The following is a 27,512-nucleotide window of genomic DNA, read 5'->3' on the forward strand; positions in this document are numbered from 1 at the left end:
GACTTATTGGCAAATCACAAAAAACTGGGCTGTGGCCGTGGACCCAGCTGCGGCTGTGGACCCAGCTGTCAGCCTCTCCACGTACAGTACTCTTCCGATGGAAGTCGGTTGTTGGCCACATTGACCACGCCGCGCCGAGAGCACCAAGGCGGTGGACCACGGCGAGGCCTAGGAAGGGGACGACGCGGAGCCGGGGAAGACGCGGCAGTGGATGCCCACGCAGAGAGGAGTACGAGGTTCACTGGTTCGACTGCGGTGTGAGGCTGCCGTCGACACAGAATAACATGGAGTGTGGGTGAGTAGAGGGATGCCCTAGCCAGCGGTGGGAGTAGTAGGGGGCGGTGAGGCCTCCGTGGCATCACAGCCGGCCTCGGGAGGCAGTAGCACGTGGCACGACCGGCGCTGGTTTGGGCTGCTGGAGCAAGAAGACCAGATGTTGAAGAAGCACTACTGCTGTTGGATGAACATCGTACGGTAACTAGAGCTAGAACCACTCATATTGATTAAGTTGACAAAGCCCTCCGCCCCCGTCAACTTGGGAGGCCCACAAGTCAGCCTCCCATGATGCTGGGTTCCAGCTGGCAGGGGGAGTATTCATTTTTTGTGCGTAATAAGGAGGCACTTCCTTGCGTGCGAAGATAGCTGGTGGGTCCGACCTGTCAGCGGGGGGCATGTTTTTTTCGTGAAATACAGAGGCCCTTCCGGTGGGTCCCAGATGTCAGGTGGAGGAGTCAAAGACTTGAGAAGGCGGACAAGACAAGCTAGTGTACCAGTAAAGAGACGTTGCTGAGTTTTAGAAACAAGAGAGACGTGCTCCTGTAGCTGGTTCAAATCCAAACCTAGACTATGACTATATATGGTGCTATGCTACTCTGCAAGTAATGAAACTGACATATCCAACGTTCGCTTCTCCTCTTCTATACTTACTCTACCTAGCATCAGAAGCTCTGGCCGTAGCAACCATGTCCGCTGGCTGCTCATCCACATGCTCTTCAGCAGGCAACAACCAAATATGCGCCAAGTCGCCACCCGTACCATCGCCTGTGGGTCTCATCACACCCCCGTGAGCATGTGCACCGCAGCCGGTTGCTCATCGCAACCCGCTGTCGTTGGTGTGGTGCCACTGCTGCAAATCACGTAGAGTCATCTGTCGCGTCTCAACCACAATCCTCAACCCTGGCCGAGTCTTCTACAAATGCCCGAATTATGGGGTAATAATATGTTTAAGTGTTGTTCTCCTGCTTTCAGTTGCTGATTTTTTTAATAGTTTGGTTGATGATCTTCCAATTTGATTCGTGCAAAAAAGGGATCGTGTGATTTGTATTTCTGGGAAGTTGCTGATGTGGGGGAGTGCAACTACGCTGATTATTTGGTTAGCCGAGGAATCCCAATACCAGCAGGTTGGGGTGTTGGGCAAGTAACTGAAGGAACGACAGAAGAGGAAGATGCAAAGTAGAAGGTTAAAGATGCAGTTACTCTGATCATGGCCAGGCAACAACTGCTGAACGGCCTTGTCAGCAATGAGGAGATGAAAGAGTTTGTGAAGATAATGGGCAAAATCGATGTGCTCTGTAGGATGATTGTCTCTTTATTTGCAGTGTATGTAGCACTCATGATGTATTCAGTGGCTATGACATGAGCACTTTGCTGAAACTAGTAATGAATGAAACCTTTGTAGCAGGCTGGGTGTTGTGTTGTGAACATCTAACGATTTCAATTAACGGAAATCAGGGGGTATCCCCTTTTTCTCTTAAATAAATAAATAGCAGAGGCCCTTTTGGTAATAAATAAATAAATTAGCAGAGGCTCTGTCAGGTCAGCTTTGTTCTCATTCGAAGACGTCGAGCAAATTGCAGTCAAACAGCCAACTATGTCATCAAATTCAAGTTTCACAGCCAAATATGAGTACAACTAAATAACAATGTCATCATGTTTTAGTCGTCATACAATCACCAAACACAAAGCAGCATACATAACAAGTGATATTCTCACAGGAAAATACTAAACAACATGTTCATCAGGTTTCAGTTGTCATAGCAAACACAATTTCACATAGTAGATAAAAAACGTCTTCTGACAGGCAAATACGACAAAAGCAATGTAATCATCATCCACAGCAGCAGCGTCAACATCTTCGCCATGTGTATCGGTCTGAATCGCAATTCCCCACGGTGTCATCTTCTTCTTCGTCCTCAACGTCCTCGAACGTTGGCTTCTTCTTGATCAACTCTTGTATGTCCACAACACGACATGCAATCTTTTCGCCGGCGTCATTGACGTGATGATTCTCTAAGATATTAGGAACATCTGTGTTATCTTGTACATCAGGAGCAGTGTAAGCATCATCTTGTTGTGCAACTTCATTAAACGAATTCCTCTGCTCAAACCTTTGCAATACTCTCCAGTCATCGCTATGTGCAAATGTGTCTTCCAAGAAAAATATCTGTGTAGCTTGATTTTCCAAAATAAAAGGCTCGTTGGTATGGTACGCTGCCTTGACATTGATGGATTTGAAATAATCATCAGCTCTGGGTTTTGCGATCCTGGAAAACAGGTTATACCAACGACAACACAACAGAACCACACACCGATGATCCTCGAAACTGGAGATATACTGCAACTGAACAATGTCTGTTATGTTAGCATACATTTCAGTTGTCTCTTTGTCATACGTATCCGTGCTCATGATGGTACTGTTTTGTGTCTTCCTGCCTTCGTCTCATGCAAGGGTGTTGTAGCGCACATCTCCAACAATGCAAGATTCATAATGTCTTACCCGAGTATCAGGACCCATTGCTCGTGAGTAAAGGGCATCATCAACTGCCTGCCTATCCTCCCGCATCTTCTTAACCTATGGTTAGAAAATAGACAAGCTGATCATCTTATGTACTCAATATATTAAAAAAAACTGACAGTGCGATTCAAAAGCTTACATGGCTCTTGAACCATTTCGCAAATCCTGCCATAACCAGTTTGTCAATGTTTCTTGGATTTTGCGGCAGTAACTCCTTTTTGTAGATGCTGCACAACATAGTGATCACGTCAAACATCTAAATATATAAGAATGTGCTGCAAGTTTAGTAGATTATGATGTATAAGCTGCAATACTTAGCACTTACTTGATATAAGGTAGTATCTCAGGACAATTATTCAACACATATCAAACCATTTTTTCCAAATCTTTAGGTTTGTCCTCTTGTCGACTCTTCCCTGTAAGTCGAATAGAATAATCGAAAACATTGAGCCCGGGATTGTCTTCATCCACCTCTTTGCTAAGCTGATCAGTTGTTTCACTGTATTTTGAGCAGAATGTCAATGCTTCTGTAGCAATGTAGGCCTCTGCAATGGAACCCTTGGGTCTAGCTCTATTCCTAACATAGCCCTTGAAAGTGCCTAGCCGCCTTTCAATAGGGTACATCCAACTATACTGTACCGGACCTCTAAGTAGTGCCTCATCAGGTAGATGAACAGCCAAATGCACCATCACATCAAAGAAGGCTGGAGGATATATCTTCTCAAGGTCGCATAGGATAGTTGGTATCTTGTCTCTAAGACGCTCCAAAGCATCTATCCTGATATTTCTACTGCAGAGTTCCCTGAAGAATTGTCCCAACTCTGCAACTGCTCTGTATAAGTCAGGGTGGCCCAATCCACTAAGGATAACATGTAAAACCCTTTGAAGTAGGACGTGACAGTCATGAGTTTTCAACCCTTGTACCTTGTTTCCATCTGCACGGACTCTCCTTTCAGGGTTGGAAGCAAATCCATGTGGGAATCTCACACGTGACAGGACCTCGCAGAATTCTTTTCTTGTTACCTTGTCCAAGACGTACACAGCTGGTGCCATATCCCGTGGTTTACCTTCATCTTGCACCTGCAAATCTTGTCTGATACCCAGGTGTGTCAAATCAATCCTAGATTTTAAGGTATCTTTCGTCTTGCCTTCAATATTAAGAAGTGTGCTGATAATGCTGTCACATATATTTTTCTCGATGTGCATCACATCAAGATTATGCCGCAGATCCAAATCTTTCCAATACTCCAAGTCCCACAGAGTGGACCTGCGGGTAAACAATAATCTCTCTTCTGCCCTGCCACGCTTCCTTTTCCCGCTACCATTATCAGGATGGTTTCCTGGTGTAATATGCCCGACCTTCTCTAATTCCACTTGCAACTCATCGACGGTGAGCCTCTTTGGCGCATCACGGTTTTCATGCTTTGCATTGAACACATGTCTTCGGTATTTTCTAGGATGCGGCTTGTCATTGGCAAGGAAATGGCGGTGTCCAATGTAACATATCTTGCTAACTATTGTGTATGACAGCGGATTCCTATCACAACGAACAGATGCATTGTAACCATGTGTCGTTCGCCCTGACATAGTGCCCAAAGCCAGATAATCATGGATGCACCAAATTATAACAGCACACAGAAAGAAATTAGCTGGTGGGCTGCTATATAGGTCTCGAGTGAGAACACCCCTCCATAGCTGTTGAAGTTCCTCCATAAGAGGCTCCATGAACAAATCAAAATCCTTTCCAGGAATTTTTGGACCTGGGATGAGCAAGGCCATCATGTAGTTTGATTCTTTGGTGCAGACACTTGGAGGCATGTTGTAAGGGATAACAAGCACTGGCCACATGCTATATGTGGCGCTCTGGTGGCCAAATGGGTTAAATCCATCTGAAGCTAAGCCAAGTCTAATGTTTCTCGGGTCAGCAACAAACTTTTCGTGCTTCTGATTGAAGCTTTTCCACTCACTACCATGTGATGGATGGCTCATTACATTTTGATCTCTCTACTCCTGGTTCCTAGAACGCCACAATACATCCTCTCTTGTTTCAGCATCATGAAACAACCTCTGCAATCTTGGTGTAATTGGAAAATGTCTCAGAACATTATGAGGAATCCTCTTCACAGCATCGCCATCTTTCCATCTTGATGATTTGCATTTTAGGCATTCACTTAAGTTGGCACAATCCTTCCAGAACAGAACACAATTATTCTTACAAACATGGATCATATCATATCCAATTCCAACTGCACGAAGGAAATTCTTCATTTTACTGTAGGTGTGTGGCAGCTCAGACGCATCTGGGAAGCTTTGCGGAAAGCAGCCAACATCACATGGAATGATTTGTTGGTCATCCGCTCAGATGTCTTCACCCGAAGAAAGGTGACCATAGCTGAGAATACCGATAGCTTATTTCCTGGGGTGACAGCCACGTTGCATTGTTCCAACATGCGGGCCCACCGTTTTTCTTCTGCAGGTGAAAGTGCACGGAATGCACGAGTATTTCGTAGCATTGTTTCAATGTTGGTCAAACTCACTGGCTCCGCCACCACCTCCTCCTCCTCCTCCTCCTCCTCTTCCACCTGAGCATCAAGCAGATCACAATGGTGATCTGCTGCTTCCACGTAGTCAATAACATTGATGTTCACAGCTTCACCATGATGAACCCACCTAGTATATGTGACCGACATCCCATACAAGTGTAGATGATTTTGCACAGTTGACTGGGGTCTTGTAACTGAATTCATACAACTACTACATGGGCAGAGCACATCTGATTTCGGACCACTGTACTCAGCTCCGATAAAGTTCATGAAGTTTTCAACCCCCTCGATATATGCAGCAGAGAATCTTCGAGCAGAAGTTATCCAAGTCATGTCCATCTGTTAGACATAAAAATTAGTTCTTCTACTAGATATTACAGGAAAAACATATATGCTTTTTTATGAAGCCCAGAAGAAAATACCTAGGTCGATGTCTAAAGCTATGGCAAGATATTTGGACGAGCAGATCTAAGTAACGAAATATATGTAAAGCTAATTCAGCAAACAGATTTGAGTCCTAAATCATGGCAGGCTGTTTCAGTAGTCAATGAGGCCGAGCACACAGCCATCGAACTATCGAAGGCCATCGCAGCAACAAAAATCGAGTATAAAACGGTGTAGAGCTATTTCACCTCACAGATTGACTACTAGATGGCAATCTATGTCACAATAAATATATGGCAGGATATTTTAGCAACTAATCGGCCTTGGCATGCCATCTCAGCTAAGCAGATTGAGTGCAGAACAGGGCAAGGAAGCTTCTTAAGCAGAGCATATTGACTGTAAACTACTTCGGCAAATAGTGAGATTAACATCGTCTATCAGCTAACATTCAGCGCTACGCCGACATGCACGGGGCCTCAATCCAGAATGCGCGTACCGTGGGAGAAGCTGACCGCCATGCGTCTCCACACGAACGTCGCCAGCGGTGGTGGCGCTGACCACCGTGCGCCTCTAGAAGAACGTCGCCAGCGATGGCGGTGCGGCTAGAGGACGACAGTCTATGAGAGCGTAATGTGGGAGCGAGAGGATCACCGTGCGTCCCCTCGACGAACCGTGGCGCCGACGTATCTGTGTGGCGGGGAGGGCGGCTTTGGCGGAGCGAATGGAGTGGAGGGGGACGGGAGGGAGGGGGGTTTGGGGAATATTATTGGCTAGTTGACCGAAGGGCGGTTGAATCTAGGATTTGGGGGGAATTTTTGGGTGGGGGGGAGGATTTTCGCACGGTGGGCGGGGGGAGTTTGGCGCATGGTCGGTTTCTCCAAGTGCAGTCCCACGTGTCAGTGAAGAGGCAAGCCGAAGCGCGTTCCGTTTGCGTGAGCCGTGTGCACGACCGAACGTGTGTGGGGTGCAATGCGACCGCGACAGGGGTTCTGTGAGTGTATTGCCTTTTTTCCTTTTAAACTAGGTGCTTCGCCCCCTCAAAAAAACTTATTACTTCGCGCGATCCATCGATACTACTACTAGTAATCCGGTAATCCCGACTAAAACGGCGCAGCCGGGTCTTTTCCCACGCGATATGCTGGGAGGTTGGCTTAGTTGGATTTTTTAGGATGAGTAATGCTACACCTACGTAGTCCCAGTTACGTAATTAACATAATGTGAAATGTGTGAGTTGTTGATTGTAGATTGGGGGGAAGGAGGGGCCCACGACCATGAAAATCATGGGAGGAGAGAGAGGCAATTTACGTTAACCCTTTCGTAGGTTCCCGTAGATGTAGAAAGATGTGAAATGCGTGAATGTGCATTTGCAGATAAGGCCTTCCCTCATTCATCCTTTTCTCCCACAAGATCTTGATCTTCTGGGGAACGCACATGCATCTTGCTAGTACTCCTACAATATACTATATTATTGTGAAAGTTCATATACACCGGCCGAGATTAATGCAAACACGACAGATTTTCATTACACTTGAACTTTTATAGGACAGAAAAATAAAAGAAACCCGACCCTAAACCTATTCTATGGCGGCGACCGACGTCCTCCATCTGCGATCTCCATGTATGGGGCGGGGTTCAAGACCCGTGAAGTGAAGATGCAGTCTCCGGCGAGGAAAAGTAGAACACGGGAGACGGACCGGACAGTTGGCACACCATGCCCTGCCGCCTCCCATGCCCTACTCATCCTCGGAGGAGTCTCCAACCTCGGCGGTGCCAGACGTTGGACGACGAGAAGTAGGACGCGTGCCTGACAGTGCTCCCGTCGTCGGTCGCTAGCGTGGCCACCGCTTGTGCGTCGATTTGAGTGAGGGCGGCGACGTCGAGCTCCATCCCCGAAGACAAGCTCTCCCACAGAGCGTTCGCGCTTGCGATCATGGCAGATGTGGTGACAGGTAGGAGGACGATGCGCTATGGTGTGGAGGTTAGCTGGGCGTTGCCACTTTAAGTAGTGCATTCTGGTGAGGCCAAGCGTCCTGGTGCATCATTAAGTCGCCGGAGTTGGTTCCTCGGGCACCGAGCCTCTTAACGACGGCATACGGATGGACGACATGAATGCGGGCAGTTGGCACCGGCTGGGAACGCACCGCGCGAGGGACGAGGGTTTTTGGTGTGCCAGGATAGTCAGCTGCGGTTGTGGCAACGTTGGAGATGCCCTTTGCTCACATGCGATCGACGCATGTCATTGAAAAAGCAAGAAGACCGTCTCTAGCGACAATGAGTGTGTCGCTCACCGCGGTCGCCGTGTCCAGAGGTGGTGCTGGAGCTGCGCCACGTTGTTGGCCCCCACGACCCACATGAACGGTTGCAGGTGGCGAGGAGGTCATGGGCCAGCTCCTCCATTAGACTAGTTTGCGCTACGTCATCCCGACAGGTGTGCCCCACATGTCGGTTTCCCTGTTTTCCTGGCCATATTCGAGCGGCAGTGCTCCGCGTTGCGCATTTGGCCTTTCACTATGTAGGACAAGCGAGACAACTTATTGTTTATTTGAGCCGTTCAAGTATAATCATGTGGCATTTGCTTATTACTCATTCCGCTCCAACCCTCTTCTCCATCATTCATGTCGCCTTCCGGTCGAGTCCATCCTCTCGCATGCCTCATTTGAACATTCCTCCGAGTATCATTCGCATGTGGGCCTAGACCATGCTTGTATTTCCAATGTTTATTTGTAATTTGTGCGACATGCATACAAACAAACGGTTCATTTGAAGTTTCACTTTGCCTCCACTATGTGTCGCTTTGCGTCTTAGTTTTGACATCCCATTCTGTTCATGCCCTGACACATGTTGACGAGATCGATTGATGTTCAGAGATCAATTGCGTGTCGTGCAAGGAGATAAAGGTTTGGTCTATTTCTATGATAGAAATGACCCGGGGGGGTTTGTGGGGATCAGAGGGAGTATATTGTACATTCATAAGCGAAACGAACGTATTGTACCCACCCTAGTCCTCTTTCAATCGATCTCCGGACCCCGAGATGAAATCGAGAGAGAACGAGTGGGGGCATGTGTGATACCTAAGGCGGATTCAAAATATTGAACCAGTGACCATAGCATCCACAAATCATATATAAAGGGTATTCAATGTTTGTTTCGTTTTTGAACGTACAATATACTCCCTCCTATCCTTTCTAGTTTACATATAAGTTTTATGTGTAGTCAAAGTATCTCTACTTTGATAAAAAAAGTATCAACATTTAACAACGCCCAATCAATATTGTTAGATTCATACGTACTCCTAGATTTGTAGTCGAGATGGTTTCCAATTTGTTTTCAACCACGTGAATGTGCTTGTTCTCGCGCATGCTCTTCCTACTAGGATTTCGCCACGTATAGCTAGTCCAATAGTAACTTTTTAAGCTCCATGTCCAATAGTACTAGTGGAGTACTGACAACCTCTGTACTAGAGTATGAGGTGCTCATAGTTGTACTCCCTCCTTCCATTTATATAGGGCCTATGTGGAGGAGAGAGATGTGAAAAAGTAAGGGAGTGAGCTCTCATGCAAGAGCCTAGCTATATACGCATTCCTAGTTAAATACGTACAATGAAGAAAGATATGGAGAGGAGATGGAAAAAAGTACTAATACAATAGCCAACCTTATAATTTTTTTTGCGGGAAATAGCCAACCTTATAGCCCACACTACTGTATGAGTGCATATAATAGATGATGGCTATAGATGACATGGCAGTTCCTTACAGCCATCGACTGGCTATATTATTAACCATGCTCTAATGTGTTTTTCAAAACTGCATTTGACTATTGACAAGATTAATAGTACATGAGATGTATAATGTGAAAATTATATCATTGGAAGCTCCTTTCACATTCGTATCCCTGCTTTACCCTCCATTTCGGTCACTTACTGGTGGACCCCATGCTTGCTAGGCCCCGCATGTCAGTTACTCAATGGGTTCGGCCACGTCAGGGGATCCTCATCCATAGTATACTCCCTCTATTTTTATTTACTCCACATAAAATGACGCGGGCGGGGGAGGGCGAGGGACGTCGATTTGCTCTCAACTGCGTCCCACAAGCGAGCGAAAACGCAAGACGAAGCGCGTTCCATTCAGTGAGCGACGTGGCGGGTCCAGGGTGTCGGGCTGCAACGCGAACGCGACAAGAGCGATGTACAGTCAAAACCGATTGACCGGTCATCACCGGAACCACTATTCACACCAGAACCTTCGCTGCTCGGCCTACGCCAGCCACTGCCCTAAAACCACACCTAATCTCCAGCCCCTTCCCCCACCTTTCGATCCCCTGGCCCGCATCAAGCGTCCCCTAGTTCGGCGGAAAGCCATGGTGCACCGCAAGATCACGTACTACAAGATGCTGACACCGGAGCGCCGCGCAGAAATCGCGATCGGCGGTCGACGCCAGAGACCTCCGTTCCCAAGCTCTCTTTGCGACGGGCCAATTCTCGAGTTCTCTGGAGCCAAGCTACGAGGAGGAGGAAGCCGATCCAATGTTCATGGCGGAGGTCACGGCGCAGAAGGCCCCCGATGGGTATGAGACGATGGACGTCGACTTCATGCCGGCGTCCGAGTCCCCCATGGTGCAGGCGGACCAGTGGTTCAACCTGGCGATACTAAAGGAGGACCGGGAGGTAGAGGCTCAACTCGACGCGGAGCACGCGCATGCCGCTGCCATCGAGGCTCTCCTGCAGGCGGAACCGGATGTCGTGGATGTGAACCGGGCGGCGGAGGCTCAACTTGAGGCGAAGCGCGCGGATGCCGCTGCCATCGAGGCCCTCCTGCTGGCGGAACCGGACGTCCTGGACTTGAACCAGGCGGAAGAGGCTCAACTCAATGCGTAGCACGCGGATGCCGCTCTCATCGAGGCCCTCCTGCAGGCGGAATCGGACGTCCTGGACTTGAACCAGGCGGCGGAGGCTCGACTCAACACGGAGCGCGCGGATGCCGCTGCCGTCGAGGCCCTCCTGCAGGAGGAACCGGACGTCCTCGACTTGAACCGGGCGGTGCTCTCGTCCGTGTAGAGCGCCTGCACGCTCCGCGTGAACGAGTAGCTGGAGGCCGAGGACAACCACGGTGCGGAGACACACGTCGGCAACTACGGCTGGTTCGTCTCGTTTCGAGAGCAGTGATAGTTTTTCTTTATGTTGTTGTTTTTATGTATCTTTTGCTGTGTAAAAACAAATATTGTTATGCAAGTCTCCTGACTTGGGTCAGTCTACCATTTCAGGCGGTTGGATGAATATCCTACGTCTCCTAACCCTTCTTCCTCACCTCTTCTTCTTCCCCAACAGACCACCGCACGGGACGTACGGATACTCCCCAACATGCAGTTGGATAAACATACTCTATGAACGAAAATTATGTGTCAGCGCTAGGATGGCTGAGTTTGGTTTGTTCACATGCGACAACACGTGTTAGTGAGGGTGTGTTCCCTTGGTTGGGTTTGCGGCGTGCAGGAGCGACTATGGATGTGAGGGTGCGGTGCGAACGCGGTGTGCAGGAGCGATCGTGTGAGGGTGCGGTGCGACCGCGACAACCGTGCGCAAGTGTACCTCCTTTTCATTTTGAAAACTTTAGGCAAGCTTGGAAAAAATGTGTGGCGAAGTATGGAATGCAAGGCCTAGACCCAAACTGGATAAGTACGTAGTACGTAGTACGTACTAGGAGTACTAGTGTTAAAAAATAAAGGCGGGGTTTTCCTTCGCGGGATTAATCGATACAAATCCTCGTTTCACGTGTCTATTAATGCATATTTTTTTCTCCAAAGCCCAAAGAACTAACCATCTCACTCCTCATCGCTTGATTAATGCAGCGCCATGCAAACCAACCTTCTCACTTCCGCATGCATGCATGGGATATTAATGTCCTTGGTCGCTAGTACGAGGCAAACCCCATCAATTTTACCTCAATTAGTGTTAGTGGCCTTTTGCAAATTGGAATTTTGATATACTGGCCTTGTGTACAAAAAAATGGAGGTAGTAACTATATTTGACTTCCTTCCCCATTGCGGTGACGTCGACGATATCTCGAACGTTGTGGTTTGGCGAAGTGCGTTCGACGGAGAACGCCATTGAGGGAGACCACGGTAAGTCGTTCGCAATTGCTGCCTGCAAGCCGAGACAACCTCCTTATTTGCATCTAGGAAGTCCATTGAGCCAAAGGACGCGTAAATGTACTAGTACTACTCATACACAATAGTGTTGTCTGTCCAGCTTAGTGCGGTGAGATGGTTTCTCGAAGAAGACGATGGAGAAGCGGAGTCAGCGAAGAGTGAAATGATGGTTGCTTCGTCCATGCTTTGTGATTTGACGCCCCACTGCTTTGTGATTTTAGATAGAAGGGACAGGGGAGTAGACTCTGTCCTCTATACTGTACATGCGTCCAAGCATGGGAGAAAGAGGAGAGATGTTGCATTTTTCTATTCCTTCAATCAATCAATCAGGGAGCTTCGGTTCCATCCTTTTGGCTTTGGCAACACCGTCCACAATGGTTCCCACGATGCCAAAAGCTATTTTCACATTTGGCTACACATTGTGGATGCCCTTAACCGTACCACTTGGTTTTGCTCCTGTGTGCTATCTATACAAATCTCAATTATATTGATCTAAAAAATTATAGAATCAAGATTAGTAAAAAGGAGGTGATTTTGCCGCGCGGATGGCGGGGGAGGTTTCTTATTTTTAGAGGACGTTGTCCTGGCGGTTTGATAACATGCAGTCCCACGTGTTAGTGCTTTACCAAGCCGATCCGCTCCCCACATGAGGCAGAACAACGATAGAAGCAACACGAACTTGAAGAAGATGAGGGAGAAGCGGATTCAGCAATGAGTGAAATGATGGTTGCTTCGTCCCTCCAACTTCTTTTTTAGCGTTATTACTTTGTCCCTCCAACTTAACCGCGGGAAAGGTGCAGCTTTGTGATTTGACGCCTCATTGCTCATTACTACGCTGACGCCATGACTGGGTGCTTCACCCCGGCTGCTCTGCACTCTATTCCGGTATGGCACGTGGACCCGGTAGCTTGATGCCCCACATGTCTGCGAAAGGGGCTAGAAGATTTATGAAAGCGAGCGCTCCACTCTTACGACGGAGGAGTACACGACACGACGGCCGAGTGAACTGTCACTTGTACTGTATATAGTACTATAGTTTTGCTGTTTCACACAATCCATCGATACAAACCCGATTAAACAGGAAAGGGCGGGATTTTTCCCGCGCGGTATATGATACTGGCCATATATTTCAAAGGTAATTTTAATGTATGTAAATTGAATAATTAAGTAACAATATGATATCTAGTAAAACTAAAAACACATACTATGATTTATTGTGTTAGAGTGTAGTAGTAGTGATGTATTGCATAGTTGTTAGATGTAACATGCGAGAACGTGTAGAGATGCAGTTTTGGAGGGCCTACAGAGAGAAAAGCGTAATACGTTCACCGAACTTCAGAATAAGTGATTACGGCCACTATATACGTTTTGCGGTGATTATACGGTCACTTGCTCACGGTTCAGCATCGGATGGCACTCTGTTGACCGGCCAAATAGTCTGCGTGGCACCATGTTGACTAGTTAAATTGACCATGTTCCTTGTGGGTCCCACCTGTCAGTTGGCATAGGGAAAAGGTCAAATAAACACAAATTTACACAGGCGCGACAAGACTCCACCCCGTGCGCGGGAATCACCTGGTTGTGTATGTGTCTGTCAGGGCCCGATGTGTGCGCATGCACGTGTAGGTTGAGCACTTGAGCGTGAGAGTGTGTGTTGGTCGTGTGGTGTACTGGTGTGTGCATGCATGCGTGCGTGTGTGCTTGTGAGTGTTGCGTATGTGCGTGGCTGCGTGTGTACGTGTGAGTGTTGCGTGCGTGCGTGGGTGCATGTGTTCGTGTGAGTGTTGCGTGCATGCAGTTCGTGTGCATGCGTGCGTGTGTGTATAATCACCACACCAGCTCTTGTGTGTTAAAACAAACGGCTCAGCGTACCAATACAAGGCCACCTTGTCCGATGTGCCCGCGGTCATGACTTCGAACCACCGTCCAATATTTTTTTGTCGTTTATTTTCATTCTTACTAGCAAGATGCCCGTGCGTTGCACGTAACATCAAGATGCATTTGTATGACTAGTTTATCTTGTGAGAGAAAAGGATGAACGACGGATGACCTTATTTGCAAATGTGGAGAGGTGTGTGGGTACATTTTTGCAAAATTGTCATAGTTTCTTTCCTATCCGTCAGATATAAATCGGACGACCTATATTGCAGGATGGCAGGCACACCGTCATCACCAACTCTGTTTTTTATAAGAGTGTATTTTATCCCTACTCTTATAAAGAGCATAGTCGGTGATGACCGTGTGCCTGCCATCCTGCAATATAGGCCGTCCAATCTATATCTGACGGATAGGAAGGAAACTATGGCAATTTTGCAAAAAGATACCCACACCCCTCTCCACACTTGCAAATAAGGCCTTCCCTTGTTCATCCTTCTCTCCTACAAGATAAACTAATCATACAAATGCATCTTGATGTTCCGTGCAACGCATGGGCATCTTGCTAGTATTTTATAAGAGTGTGGATGTAGAGTAGATACAAGCCGACAGGTGGGCCCGATGGTAGTGAGATAATGTGATGCAACACTAGAGGTCCCACGTGGAGCGTTTAACTGGTCAACTAGTAGTGTCTTGAGCAAATACAGAGTTGTACGGTGAGCCCGTGACTGTATAATAACCACAAAATGTAAATGGTGACCGTAATGAGTGGATTCTGAAGTCCAATGTACGTATCGTGCTTTCGCTTCAAATACAATGATCATCACTGTATATATATCGCGAGAGAAAGATGAAACATGCGTGAATGTGCTGGAGGCTTACTTTTAGAGGACCTGCAGATAGTTTGTGTGCGTGCGTGAAAGGGGCGTAGAGGGGGGCATGCGATGGAGAGAGAGATGCTCTTCGTTTCTCTTTATTATGACTAACTTTATATATAGTATAAAAATATACAAATTCACAGTGCGGAATAAATATCATTGTGGGCACCATGCAATGCAAGCGTTCATACTCCTCCATATAACTTTGTAATGTTGTATACATGTAGAAATTCTAAAATATTTTTTTGGCCACACTTTATTCAAAAGGAATGTTGTATGCGAAATAAACGTGAAGAGAGGGCTTTTTAGATCAATAGGGTACGTGATGTAACATGTGTGATTGTGTAGTTGATGCATTTGGCAGGGCCTAGAGAGGTATGTGTGTGTGTGTTACGTATTCGAGAGAGGCATGGATAGAGGGGCCGACAGGGGGTGTGTGGGAGAGATAGCATGAGAAATGAGAGTGGTCTAGAGAGAGAGACGAATATGACGTCACAGCGAGAGATTCCCTTGAGTGTGTATATGCAAGGGGGGAGTGGATAGAGGCACCAGGAGAATATTTTTTGTGTGTGTGGTGTCTATGTTGGTATGTGTGGGTGTGAGAAGATAATGAGATGTGGGGGCAGAGGGTGTGTCACCGCGTGAGGTCCGGTGAGTCGAGGTGAGGCCCTTCGTTCAGTTCCGTCCTGCGCCACATTGGTCAGCCTGTGACGCATTTAGGGAGACCCATGGATGACTAGTCGTACAAGACAAAGATAGCATAATTGTGAAGGACTCTATGTCCACTGACAAAGCCGGCTAGGATTTGTAACCCTAGGTTCTCGGACTAGGGTAACCCCTTTTATCTTTGATATTACTATTCATCCAACCTAACTTTAAGGGGCATCCTACAGAATGCTCTGCTAGAATCATACTCGTCGATTAGGAAGAGAGGTGTGAGACAATGCGTGAGAGACAGGCCTAAAGATAATGTGCGTACAGGAGACACGTAGGCAGGTCTATGTATATAGAAAGGGTCGATGGGGATTGTGCGTGTGTATGCTTGCAAAAGGAAGAGTTCTTGTGATAAAGGTTAGTGAAAACAGTCATAAATGGTTACGAGAGGGAGGGAGGGTTATATCGAGAGCATGTGTGCGAGAAAGACACCTCGGGAGAGAGTGCGTGAGCATGTGTGAGAGACCACCGATGGAGAGTGAAACTACACGTACAAGACTGCTGTACACATTGATTAAAGATATAAATTGTATCCAAATATTAGGATGGGATCATGATATTTGCAATTCACGTAAGGAACGGTCATTGATCCATCAGACATCTAGATTCTATCAAATTTGAGCATGTCTATGTTATTATTCGACACAATTGATCCACATAGTTAGTATTTTGAACTCCAGACAATGCATCACTTTAGCAATCGAATATAAACGTGAGTATAGTTCATGTTGTGTGTGTAAAGCACATTATACATACGAAAGTTACACAATGAACATTATAAATAGCTACCTATGAACTAGCATACATTTGAATTCAACTTAAGGTGGTTTAAAAAATCGAATTCAACATGAAGTCCATTCAATTATTTGAATTTGATATCATGGCATTTTTAAATCATACCTAAATTATGGGGCACCAATCTTTGCTCTGATTTTGTACATAATAGCATATGTAGTCGTGTACAAAATAGATTCTAATTTAGCTCCTCCATTCCAAAATAATCGTAGTTATAGGATTTTCAAGTGTCAAAATTTCAAAAAGAAGCGGATAATTTAATGAGTTTTTCAAACATACAAGGTCAAATTTAACGTTGTCTATTTAGGTCAATCCTCAAAGTTCAAGAGTACTCTAAACGTGAATGCTTGTGTTTCAAAATTTTGAACGAAGCGCCAAAAGAGCCTCTACTCGCCCGAAACCGCATGAGACCAATGTTTGGTAGTACAAGGAAATTACTTTTCTAATAACTCCGGCCCGTGAAACCTACCGACCCGACGTCCAAAGGTCTAAACCGGGGTAGGTTTGTAGCTTCATCTAGACGCCACACAACCGCCTCCGAAAAACATTCATACACAATGGCCTCCTAAGCACACATGCGCGCGGCCGAAATTGCTCCCGCCCACTATTTGGGACACCTGGGATTACCATCCTACCCCCGACCCGCAGTAGGTCCGTAATTTAAGAGGGGGCAAAGAATGTACTTTCCCCAAATTTCAAACAAGCGCGTCCCATCTTCTGTTCAAAAAAGCCAAAAACAAGCGCGTCCCAGACCGAAACATGGTTCTCCCCCCGCCCACCCGTCCGATTCCCATTTGTACTCCGAGGGCGCAAAAACTACCTCTCCACCAGCGGCGAAACCCCTGCGTCCTCCGTTCGCCACCCCATTCCACCCATCAACCGCCGCCCTCCTCCATCACGCCAGAGCCGATACCCCGACGTCGTCGTCCACCGTAACCTCAACCGCAATGCCCTCCACGACTAGTAGTTGAAGCCGAGGCCGAGCCGTCAGTACCCGAGCCAGTTCAACCACGCCGTCCTGCGCCTTACCGCTGCCGCTCCAACTTCGCCACCCTCCACCGCACCAGAGTTGTTCCTGCTACGCCGTCCTTCGCCGCCTCGGATCTGCTTCCCCTCCTCTGACATACGGCCATGGCAACACAGTCAACAATTTGGCCATGGGTTCGTCCAAGCATGCACCCTCCTCCAGAACATCGGTTTCCCCAGCAAAAAGAAGAAGATCGGCGCGACATGTGGAGGCGACCACACCAGCAACCGAAAATGGTGCTCCTCTTCCCTTATTCGTGCAAATCTTATGTGTCTTCTTGCACGGTATTCATCCCACAGAAGACACTAGTTGACCGCTTCTTCTTGATACTAGATGTTCCTAGTAACTCGCAATGCACAAGGTTTCTCCTCATATACTATTTCACCTTAGCTAGAGGTCCGTCGCCCCCCTGAATTTCAATTCCTGGTCAGTTGATTCCCAATTAATGGAAGCATTCCCCGGTGTAACAGGCGCTAGTTCGCCTATTACGCCGGGGAAGCAGCGCCTCAGTGTTTATCTTAGGGGCGTGTGGTGCCTAGAGCTACTGGCACCCAATCTGGAGGTCGGCCGGCATTAAAGGGATGGCCTGGGGGCGCTGCCAAGCACGACGGTGGTGTGAGGTCGAGGGGAGGGCGGGGCGGCGGAGGCAGGGGTCTGGGCTGGTGGTCGCTGGCGGTTCGAGAAAGATCGTCAATTGTGACTGGCGGGTGGTAGATGAAGGCCATCTGCCCGTTCCTTATAGGTCGGACGGTTCATTAAAACAATCGACTGACCTATTTATTTTCAGTCGACTGTTATCTTGATATGACCACATGTGGTGGTGTGCTGGAGGAGTACCTGCATTTCCTGTGCTCATATATTACAAAATCATATGGAGTAGAATCTAATCTTGTTTGCCATGCAATGTTGTAGAGCTATCATATGTCTCTGTCATTTATTTTTCAGCCACCTGCTACTTTTACAGTGCACTAGTTCTGCACACACTTCACCCATACTCTCACTATTGTGTTTTTATGCAAGGGTATTTCAGACTCTGCTGCTATGAGAGAAGCAAAAAAGAAAAGAGAGAAGTCACTCAAGCATCGTATGCGGATAGGCCAGACACGTTTCAACCTTATAATAGGTGTAGTGTCAGTAGATGGAGATGGTAAACGTAGCTCTGGAGTTGATGACCTTGCTCGCAATGAACCACCATCCCAGGTGCTTGCTTTAACTTCACGGTGTCATATGTGGTTGCATGTTCCATATGGTGTCTAGCTTGTATACGAAAGGACGAAGTCGATATTTATTAAGATAAGGAAATATTTTTTTACATGAACCACCATCCCATGAGCACTAGAAGACAAATAGCTAGTCAGGGCACTGGCCGAGCCAGTGACAAGCCCAGCAAAGAGAGGCATCACCTGGAAGCCAACTAAAAAGCCGTGATGGTGGCGAAGCAGCCCGCCTCCCACCAGGCTCTCAGGTCCTAGATGATCATGTTCACCACTCCAGTCGGATGTCTAGCTTGTATTGCTTCCAATTTGGTTAAATTGCATCTGCTTAGCTTACACATTATACCTTTGAATATGACATGCCTTTCTGTTTTTGGTACATACTAGTACATCTGTGTATTAACCATGTTCTTACATCAAACTAATGTTCTTGTGTATCCCTCATCAATCACTTATGATGAGGCAGTCAGGCAAGTGGATTACTCCTCATTTAAAGAATGCAGCGTCAGCCTCCCGACATGATTCTCAAGAAACAACAAGGCTATATGAAGATAGTGAACGTAGCTGTGTAGTTGATTACCGCATTTCCCCTACACTAGCATCATGGGTGCTAGCTCTAACTTGGCAGCGTGATATGTGGTTGCATGCCGCATATGGTGTCTAGATTGTAATTCTTCCAATCTGGTTAAACTGCATGTGCTATTCTGCTTAGCTTATACATTATACCTGTTAATGTGACATGCCTTCCTGTATTTAGTACATAGTACATCTGTCTATTAAGCATGTCCTCACATAAAACTATTGTTTTTTGTATCCCGCATAAATCAATATGACGAGACACCTTCAGTATATGCAGTGTGATATTAGTTGCATCTTTGATATGATTTATAGCATGCGCTGCTTCTAATTTGTTGAAATGCCATTTATGATGGGACACCTTTAACTTGGCAGAGTCATATTGGTTGCATCTTTCACGTGGTGTCTAGCTTGCATTGCTTCTTATTTGGTGAAATGGTTTCTGCTTAGTTTACACAAACAGTTGTGAATATGCCATGCCGTCCCGTTTTTCGTATTATTCCATCCTGGAATCATGTGTTTGCCTTACATCAAAGTAGTGATTGCCAGTATCATGCACGAATGAGTTCTGAAGAGTGAATTTTATTGCTTCTTCTTGTCGGTTTTACTGGACAATTCAAAATCAATAAAGCGGAAGGAAGTTAGCAAGGCAGCGGATGAAGGTGCTCCTTCCAAATGGAGGGCCTCTACAGATTATACTCCTCCACCCCAAGATGATTTCCAAGACAACATATGCATAGACACTCAACGTAGCTGTGTTGGTGATGAGCACGTCTCCCCTAGTGCACCATCACAGGTGCTCCCTCTAACTTGGCACTGTTATATGTGGTTGCATGTTATGTATGCTGTCTAGCTTGTATTGCTTCTAATTTTGTTGAATTTCATCTGCTTACTTTACACATTATACTTGTGACTAAGACATGTGTTCCTGTTTCTAGAACATACAATATCTGTCTATCACACCATGTTCTTACACCAAAGTACATTTGTTCTGAAGAACCAAATTGTTATTCGTTTTTCTTGTCGGCTTGACTTAACATGGCATAGAGAAAGAGGAAGCAAGACAGAACAACAGGGAAAGGGAAGCGGAACAATCCTGCAGATTCTGCTGGTACTGATGGTGCAATAGAAGGTCAAAGTCCAGCGGAAAATTGTATCGACAGGGTATCCCGTGCTACACGAGCTGTAGAACAAGCCAAACAGAAACAAATAGCTACCACCAAACAAGCATAGACAACCCTAGTTGTTGCAACACCTTCCACAGTACCACCAGCTGCATGATTTACTCGTTGGTCAACTCAACTAGCAGCACGTTCCCAAGCTCCCTTATCACCTGACATTACTTCTGAAGCACTCTTGACACAAGATGAGTTGGCAAGATCAGATGAACTTTGTGAGCTTCAACAGCAAGAAGGTAGTTGCTGGAGTCAAGTTACAGTTGCATGCTTCTTTATATGTAGTCTCACAGTTTGATGTACACTAACACTTCCTATGTTTGTTGTTGGACTAGCACCTAGGCGCAAGAGGAAACAAACATCGGGGATAATGCTCGATAGGTTAACTAAATCTAGAGGAGGAAGAATGGAGATCCGTTTTGAGGCAGGCTTAAAAAGGCCACGTGATGCTACAGAGTCAGCCAAGTTAGTATTAGAGGCAGCGGTTGCTGTTTGGTGTCATGTGCGTATCCTCTCAACATGGATTCAGTACAGGAATGACAAAGACGAAACCCAATTCAACACCTTCCTCTACCATTTATCTGTAAGTATGGTTATGTATGGAAACTAGTAATATCGTCTTGCTCTATCCAATACTTTCTAGGTTGCTGATAATGAGACTCCCATAATTTTCAACAGATGAGGTCAAGTTGGATAGCCAAGATGATGCAACCAGACAAGCTTGCACCCATGTTTTCAAGTCTGCTTTGCGACAGTATCGGTATAACTTGAGGAAAACTCACTTTGAAGGCAAGACTAACAGTGAACTTGCACAAACATATCCAGTGGAAAATATATCTGATGAAGACTGGAGAGGCCTCGTTAAACACTGGTCCGATCCGAAGTATCAGGTACATTATATATATATGTGATCAGATCACATGTTGAAGTCCTATTTATGCATGTGCCACACAAATCTATCTTCTTGTAGGTGAACTGTTCAAAGAACAAGGCCAGCCGTACGAAAGTGAAATTCCAACAGACGACAGGATCTCGTAGCTATATTGCACACTGCAAGGCTCTTGTAATTAGCTGCTGTTTCACTCTTTTCATTGTACCATATTATCATATCTATATTGACTTGTTCCAAATGCAGAGGAAAGCCCGCAAGGACCAAAAAGTACCTGAACCAAATGTTGTGGAAATCTTCAAGGACTGTCACACCAGCAAGAAGAAGGGCATGACTACACCAGTCAAAGCCGCTGTTGTAAGTCCTTAATCCTCATGCCTTTTAACTACTACTTACTCTGACTTGTGCCTTGAACTACATGGTTTGCAACCAATGTCTATTACTCTTTTCAATTTTATACACAATTGTCTTAGCATACCATTGCACCTTACAAGGTTTAAAAGAGAGGAGTGGTGTTCCTTTGATCTTGACCTGTAATCTAGTTCCGTGCTGGACTTGCCCACACAACATTACAATTGCCTGTTTGTCTGTTCTCAGTTGTTTTGTGATATGAATGATGTCATATTATGCTTACCGTATTATAAACTTCATCTCTTTATCCTTAGCCCTCAATACAATGTGAAGAAATAGACAATACATTAGCGATGATACATGGTCATATGTTTGGAACCTGGTTTTATTATGTACTTTGCAATAAAATACAACTATTATTTTACATGGGTTCACCAGAATAAGTTCTGTATATAGACCAAAGCTATTTTGTTTGGTTTTGCTACCTCCTTAATATCTTCTGTTCTGGTACTACTAATGTAAAACCACGACTTTTCAACGAGCTATGGAAAAAATGGTGGAATCGCCACCTTCTGAAGGTGGCGAGGCAACTATAACCGCAATGTCAGCTCTTGCTGCAGTGGGTCAGTACCTGTCCACTAACAGTGCTAAAAGCACGTTCCTGCGTAATACTGGCTTGGTTGTTAAGGCAATCTCGTCCAAACTGCCTCATGATCAAGATATGCAAGCACAAAACAATGTTGTATCTGTGCTCCAGACACAACTCCATTCCCTAATAGAGACCCTTTGTGAAACAAGGAGAGACATTGTTCGATGTTGTCAAGATATGCATGGTTTTGAAACCAGACTATCAGACATTTGCTATGTTGTTCAGGAGCCTAGGAGAACTGAAGGCGAAGGTTATGGTGCTCCATCGGACAATACAACATGAAAACGTAACAGTCAGGTTAAATGAACCAATCTTCTAAACTTCCGGTGGTGCATTTATCTACTAGACTGTTAACTTTTATGCCAACCTTCCTTTTGTTTTATAGTTGTAATTTGTTTTAGCATGATACAAAATTTGTTCTTAACGTGCAGCCAGACTGAAGAAAATAGCAAGCCATTTTTGTATAGTGTAGGGTGTTACCTATATTTGCACTGGTGGCGAACTTTGATGCCCACCGGCTGTAGTTAACATGGGCCTCCTACGGGCCGTAGAAACAATGGGCCTTCTAAGGGCCATAGAAACAATGGGCCTTCTACGTGGCGTAGAAACAATGGGCCTTATACGGGCCGTAGAGACAATGGGCCTTCTATGGGCCGTATCATCAATGGGCCTTCTACGGGCCGTGTGATCGGTTGGCCAAACATGGGCCAATAACAGACCACATTATGGCCGTAAATGGGCTAGAGTTTAAATCCTTTATGGGCCGACCATAATGGGTCGTATTTTGATGACGCTGTGAAAACGACCCAACGTATTAACGGGCCACAAACGGGCTGACTGTAACCACAGGCTGAATTTGGCCCACAAGCAGAAAATGACAGTAATGGGCCGTAACTAAACGAATATGGAAATGAGCCCAAGAATAAATGGGCCCCGAGAAGGCCGAAAGATAACATGGGCTGGAAACGGCCCAACGGAATAATGGGCATAAAGTGATACACTATTCATTACGGGCCAGTTTCACCACGTGCCGTTAATGGGTATAAAGTGATACACTATTCATTACGAGCCAGTTTTACCACGGGTCGTTAATGGGCTGAGAGTAATAAGGGCCTCATATGGGCCGAAAGACGTCATGGGCCATACATGGGCCGGAAGTTAAAATGGGATGGAATTATATTGGACGGCCCAGATGACGCTACTGGGCCTAATCCGGATAGGCCGTAAACGGGCCCTGGGTTAGCGGGATGTAAATGGGCTATATGGGAACATGCCATTAACAGGCTTGCCATGGGTCGGCCCGCCACCTTTTTACCAAGTCAAACGGGCCAGCCTTTTTCACAGGAATGGGCCTCTGTTGGGCCGTGCCACGTGTCGACGTATTGTAGGCGCTTTGGGTCCAATGAGTGGATGACATCTGTCCCAACAGTGAGCCGACATGTGTTTCCTCCAGCCAATGATGATTTTACACGTGGAAAATCCCCATTGGTCGGGGCAGTTAACGGGTTATCAGATCCAAAACCGGACCCGATAGCTTAACAACGTTCTATTACGATGGATGCCACATGTCGGTCACCCTTGACGAAAGCACTTCTGTGACGCGCGATTTATCTTCATGGAAGTGGACACTTCCGTGATGATAATTTTTGGTAATGTCATGTAACACTTCTACGACAGCATAGGTATGCAATCTTGATTCTGTCATAAATTTGTTATGGATGTACATGCATGACAGAAAACGTGACCTAATGTGACAAACACGTATCATCACGGAAGTGTATTTTTTTGTAGTGCTTGCAGACATACGATCCTGGTCATATATATCTTGGCCAACTTTGCACTCGTATAGGTGGTTCTCACTAGGATAGAGTGAGCCACTTTGGTCAAACGATCCACTACTACCCAGATAGAATCATATCCCGATCGGGTCCTAGGTAATCCGGTGATGAAATCCATGCCAAGCTTGTCCCACTTCTATTCGGGTATTGGCATAGGCTGCAGTAATCCTTCTGGCTTCTGATGTTCTGCCTTCAATCTCTGACATACATCACATACGACTACATACTCAGCAATATCCTTCTTCATACCAGTCCACCAGAAACGCTCTTTCAAATCTAAATACATCTTGGTGTTTCCCTGGTGTATCGAGTATGGCGAGTCATGAGCTTCCTAAAGTATTAACTTCCTGATCTCTGCATTATTGGGTACATAAACACGGTCCTCAAACCATAAGGTGTCGCGCTCATCCTCACGAAAACCCTTGGATTTTCCTTTGCTCATCTTCTCCTTTATCTCAGCAATTTCCTTATCATCATTCTGAGCTTATTGATTCTTTCCCAATAATGTTGACCGAGCCTCCATTGTCGCGAGAAAACCTCTAGGGACTATCTCCAAACGAAGCTCCCTGAGATTCTCAACTAACTCCTGCAGAAATCCCCCGCTTACAAGGGTATTGGCATAACTCTTTCGGCTCAAAGCGTCTCCTACAGCATTGGCATTGCCTGGATGATAGTGCAACTTCATATCATAATCCTTTATAAGCTCCAACCATATCCTTTGCCTGAGCTTCAGCTCCTTCTATGTGAAAATGTACTTCAAACTCTTATGATCCGTATACACATCACATCGTTTTCCAATAAGAAAGTGTCTCCAACTCTTGAGTGCATGCACTACGGCTGCTAACTCCTAATCACGCGTGGCATAATTCAACTCATTCGGTCGAAGCTGACGTGAGGCATATGAAACCACTCTTCCATCTTGCATAAGTACACCTCCAAGTCCTAAGCGAGAAGCGTCGCAATACACTTGGAAGTCCTTACGTATATCTGGCAGAATCAACACTTGGGCTGTAACCAAACATTTCTTCAACTCCTGAAAACTTGCCTCACATTCATCTGTCCATTTGAACTTGGTATCCTTCTTCAACAACTCCGTCATAGGCTTCACAATCTTAGAAAAATTCTCAATGAATCTCCGGTAGTAACCCGTGAGCGCCAGAAAACCGCAGATCTCTCCTACTGAGGTGGGTGCTAGCCAATCAGTGACTGACTGAACCTTGGTGGGGTCTACTGCTATACCTTCTCCTGATATAACATGTCCAAGGAATCCAACTTCCTTCAACCAAAACTCACATTTACTGAACTTAGCATACAACTGATGTTCCCTGAGCTTCTCAAGAACTAAACGCAAATTCTCCTGTGTTCCTCTGCATTCTTCGAGTATACCAAAATATCATCAATGAACACTACTAGAAATTTATCCAAAAACTCCACGAACACCTTATTCATCATACTCATGAAGTAGGCAGGGGCATTAGTCAATCCAAATGACATGACCATGTACTCATATAGCCTGTACCTTGTGGTGAAGGCTGTCTTAGGTATATCCTATTCTCGGATCTTCAGCTGGTGGTATCCTGATCATAGATCGATCTTGGAGAATACTTTAGCTCGTTGCAGCCGGTCGAACAAATCATTGATCATCGGCAGTGGGTACTTGTTCTTGATCGTTACTTCATTCAATGCACGATAATCAACAACCATTCTCAAAGATCCATCCTTCTTCTCAACCAAGAGCACTGGGGCTCCCCATGGCGACGAACTTCGTCGAATATAACCTTTCTCCAATAACTCCTTGATATGCTTCTTAATCTCCTCCAGATCATTTGCGGGCATCCGGTATGGCCTCTTCAATATTAGTCCGGTGCCTGGCAACAACTCTATCAAAAACTCAATGTCACGATCTAGCGACATTCCTGGTAGTTCCTCTAGAAATACATCCGGGTAATCCTTCACTACAGGCACTTCCTCCTGAACAACTCCTGAGAGGGAATTTACTTGGGTCCTCCTAGGCGCATGCCTAGATACATACTTAATCCTTTTTCCCTCCGGGTTGGTGAGCAGAATTGACTTACTGGCGCAATCGATGTTTACTCCATACATCGATAGCCAATACATTCCTAGTATCACATCCAATCCTTGTGACTCCAGAATTACTAGATCTAAGGGGAAAACATGCCTACCTATGGTTAATGGCATCTGAAAACATCCTTGGCTTGCCATAAACTCTGCTCCTGGCGAGCTTACTAACATAGGTGTCCTAAGAACTTTAGTGGGAAACTTATACTTATCCATAGATCCCCTTGATATGTATGTATGCGATGCACCAGTATAAAAAAGAACGATTGCAGTAAATGACTTAACCAAAAACTTACCTATAACTACATCTGGCTGCTCTTCAACCTCCTCCACGTTCACGTGGTTTACTTGTCTCCTATTGAAAGGGTTGGGCTTCTTCCCAGAGCTTCCATTGCCATTTCCATTCTTCGCTTCAGGACACTCATTGGCATAGTGTCTAGTCTTCCCGCATTGAAACACGTAATGTGACTTTGGTCCTTCTTGGCAGGTATGGATGGGTTAGAGCGGTTCTGGTTGCTACCTGCTCCATTCCCATTTCCATTCTTGGAGCCACTGCGGTTATGCGAACTTCCTCCATTGTGCGTGTGACCTCCATGGTTATGGGTATATCCTCCCGATTTTGGGGTAAAAAAGGTTTTTGCTGAGCTCCTAAATTGTACTTTCCTTGTCCATACTTCCTTTTGCGGCTCTTAATATGGTGCTACTTCCCTTCAATCATAAGAGCCTTGTCTACCAACTCCTGGTAGTTGTTAAATGTTGCCACCATTAACTACATACTCATCTCATCATTCAGCCCTTCCATAAACTTCTCCTGCTTCGCGACATCTGTGGCCACATCATCTGGGGCATAGCAGGCTAACTTACTGAACTCATCCATGTACTGCCCCACAGTATGGTTTCCCTGGCGTAAGTTGTGAAACTCACGCTTCTTCATGCTCATAGCTCCAGTTGAGACATGTGTAGTGCGGAATGCTGGCTGAAACTGCTCCCAAGTGACATTGGCTATGGGGAAAGTGGCTGTGTAATTCTCCCACCATGAGGCTGCGGGTCCATCCAATTGATGTGCGGCAAAACACACATTCTCAACATTTGTGCAACCTACGGTGGTCAACTCCCTTCCAATCCTGCGGAGCCAGTCATTAGCAACTATTAGCTCGATGCTACTGGAAAACACCGGCGGTTGCAACCTCAGGAAATGAGCTAAGTTGTCAACTGGAGGTTGTTGTTGTTTTTGTTGTTGTTGCCTTGGTTCTGGACTAGCAACTACATCAGGGTATTCTGCTGTTGGATCAATTGAGTGAGCTCCAGAGGGAAAACAAATCCGAAGTCACGTCTCGGAGGCATCTTATGGGTTTAGAGGGGAGAGATTAGAATAGAGTGAGGTCTAATGGGAAAACACTACCCATATGCACATGAGACAAACACATTCATATCACACCGATCAATTCAAACAAGGGGATACAATCGATCTAACTATCGTTACAAAAGTGCTCGGAGTACTACTATATGCATGGGGGAATACTACTGATGTTATGGTGGTCATCTAGAAATTTTGATCGGTGGAAGACTCCATGATATCCGCTCCAG

This window comes from Triticum urartu, chromosome 2, assembly GCF_003073215.2.
Source record: "Triticum urartu cultivar G1812 chromosome 2, Tu2.1, whole genome shotgun sequence".
Lineage (NCBI taxonomy): Eukaryota > Viridiplantae > Streptophyta > Magnoliopsida > Poales > Poaceae > Triticum > Triticum urartu.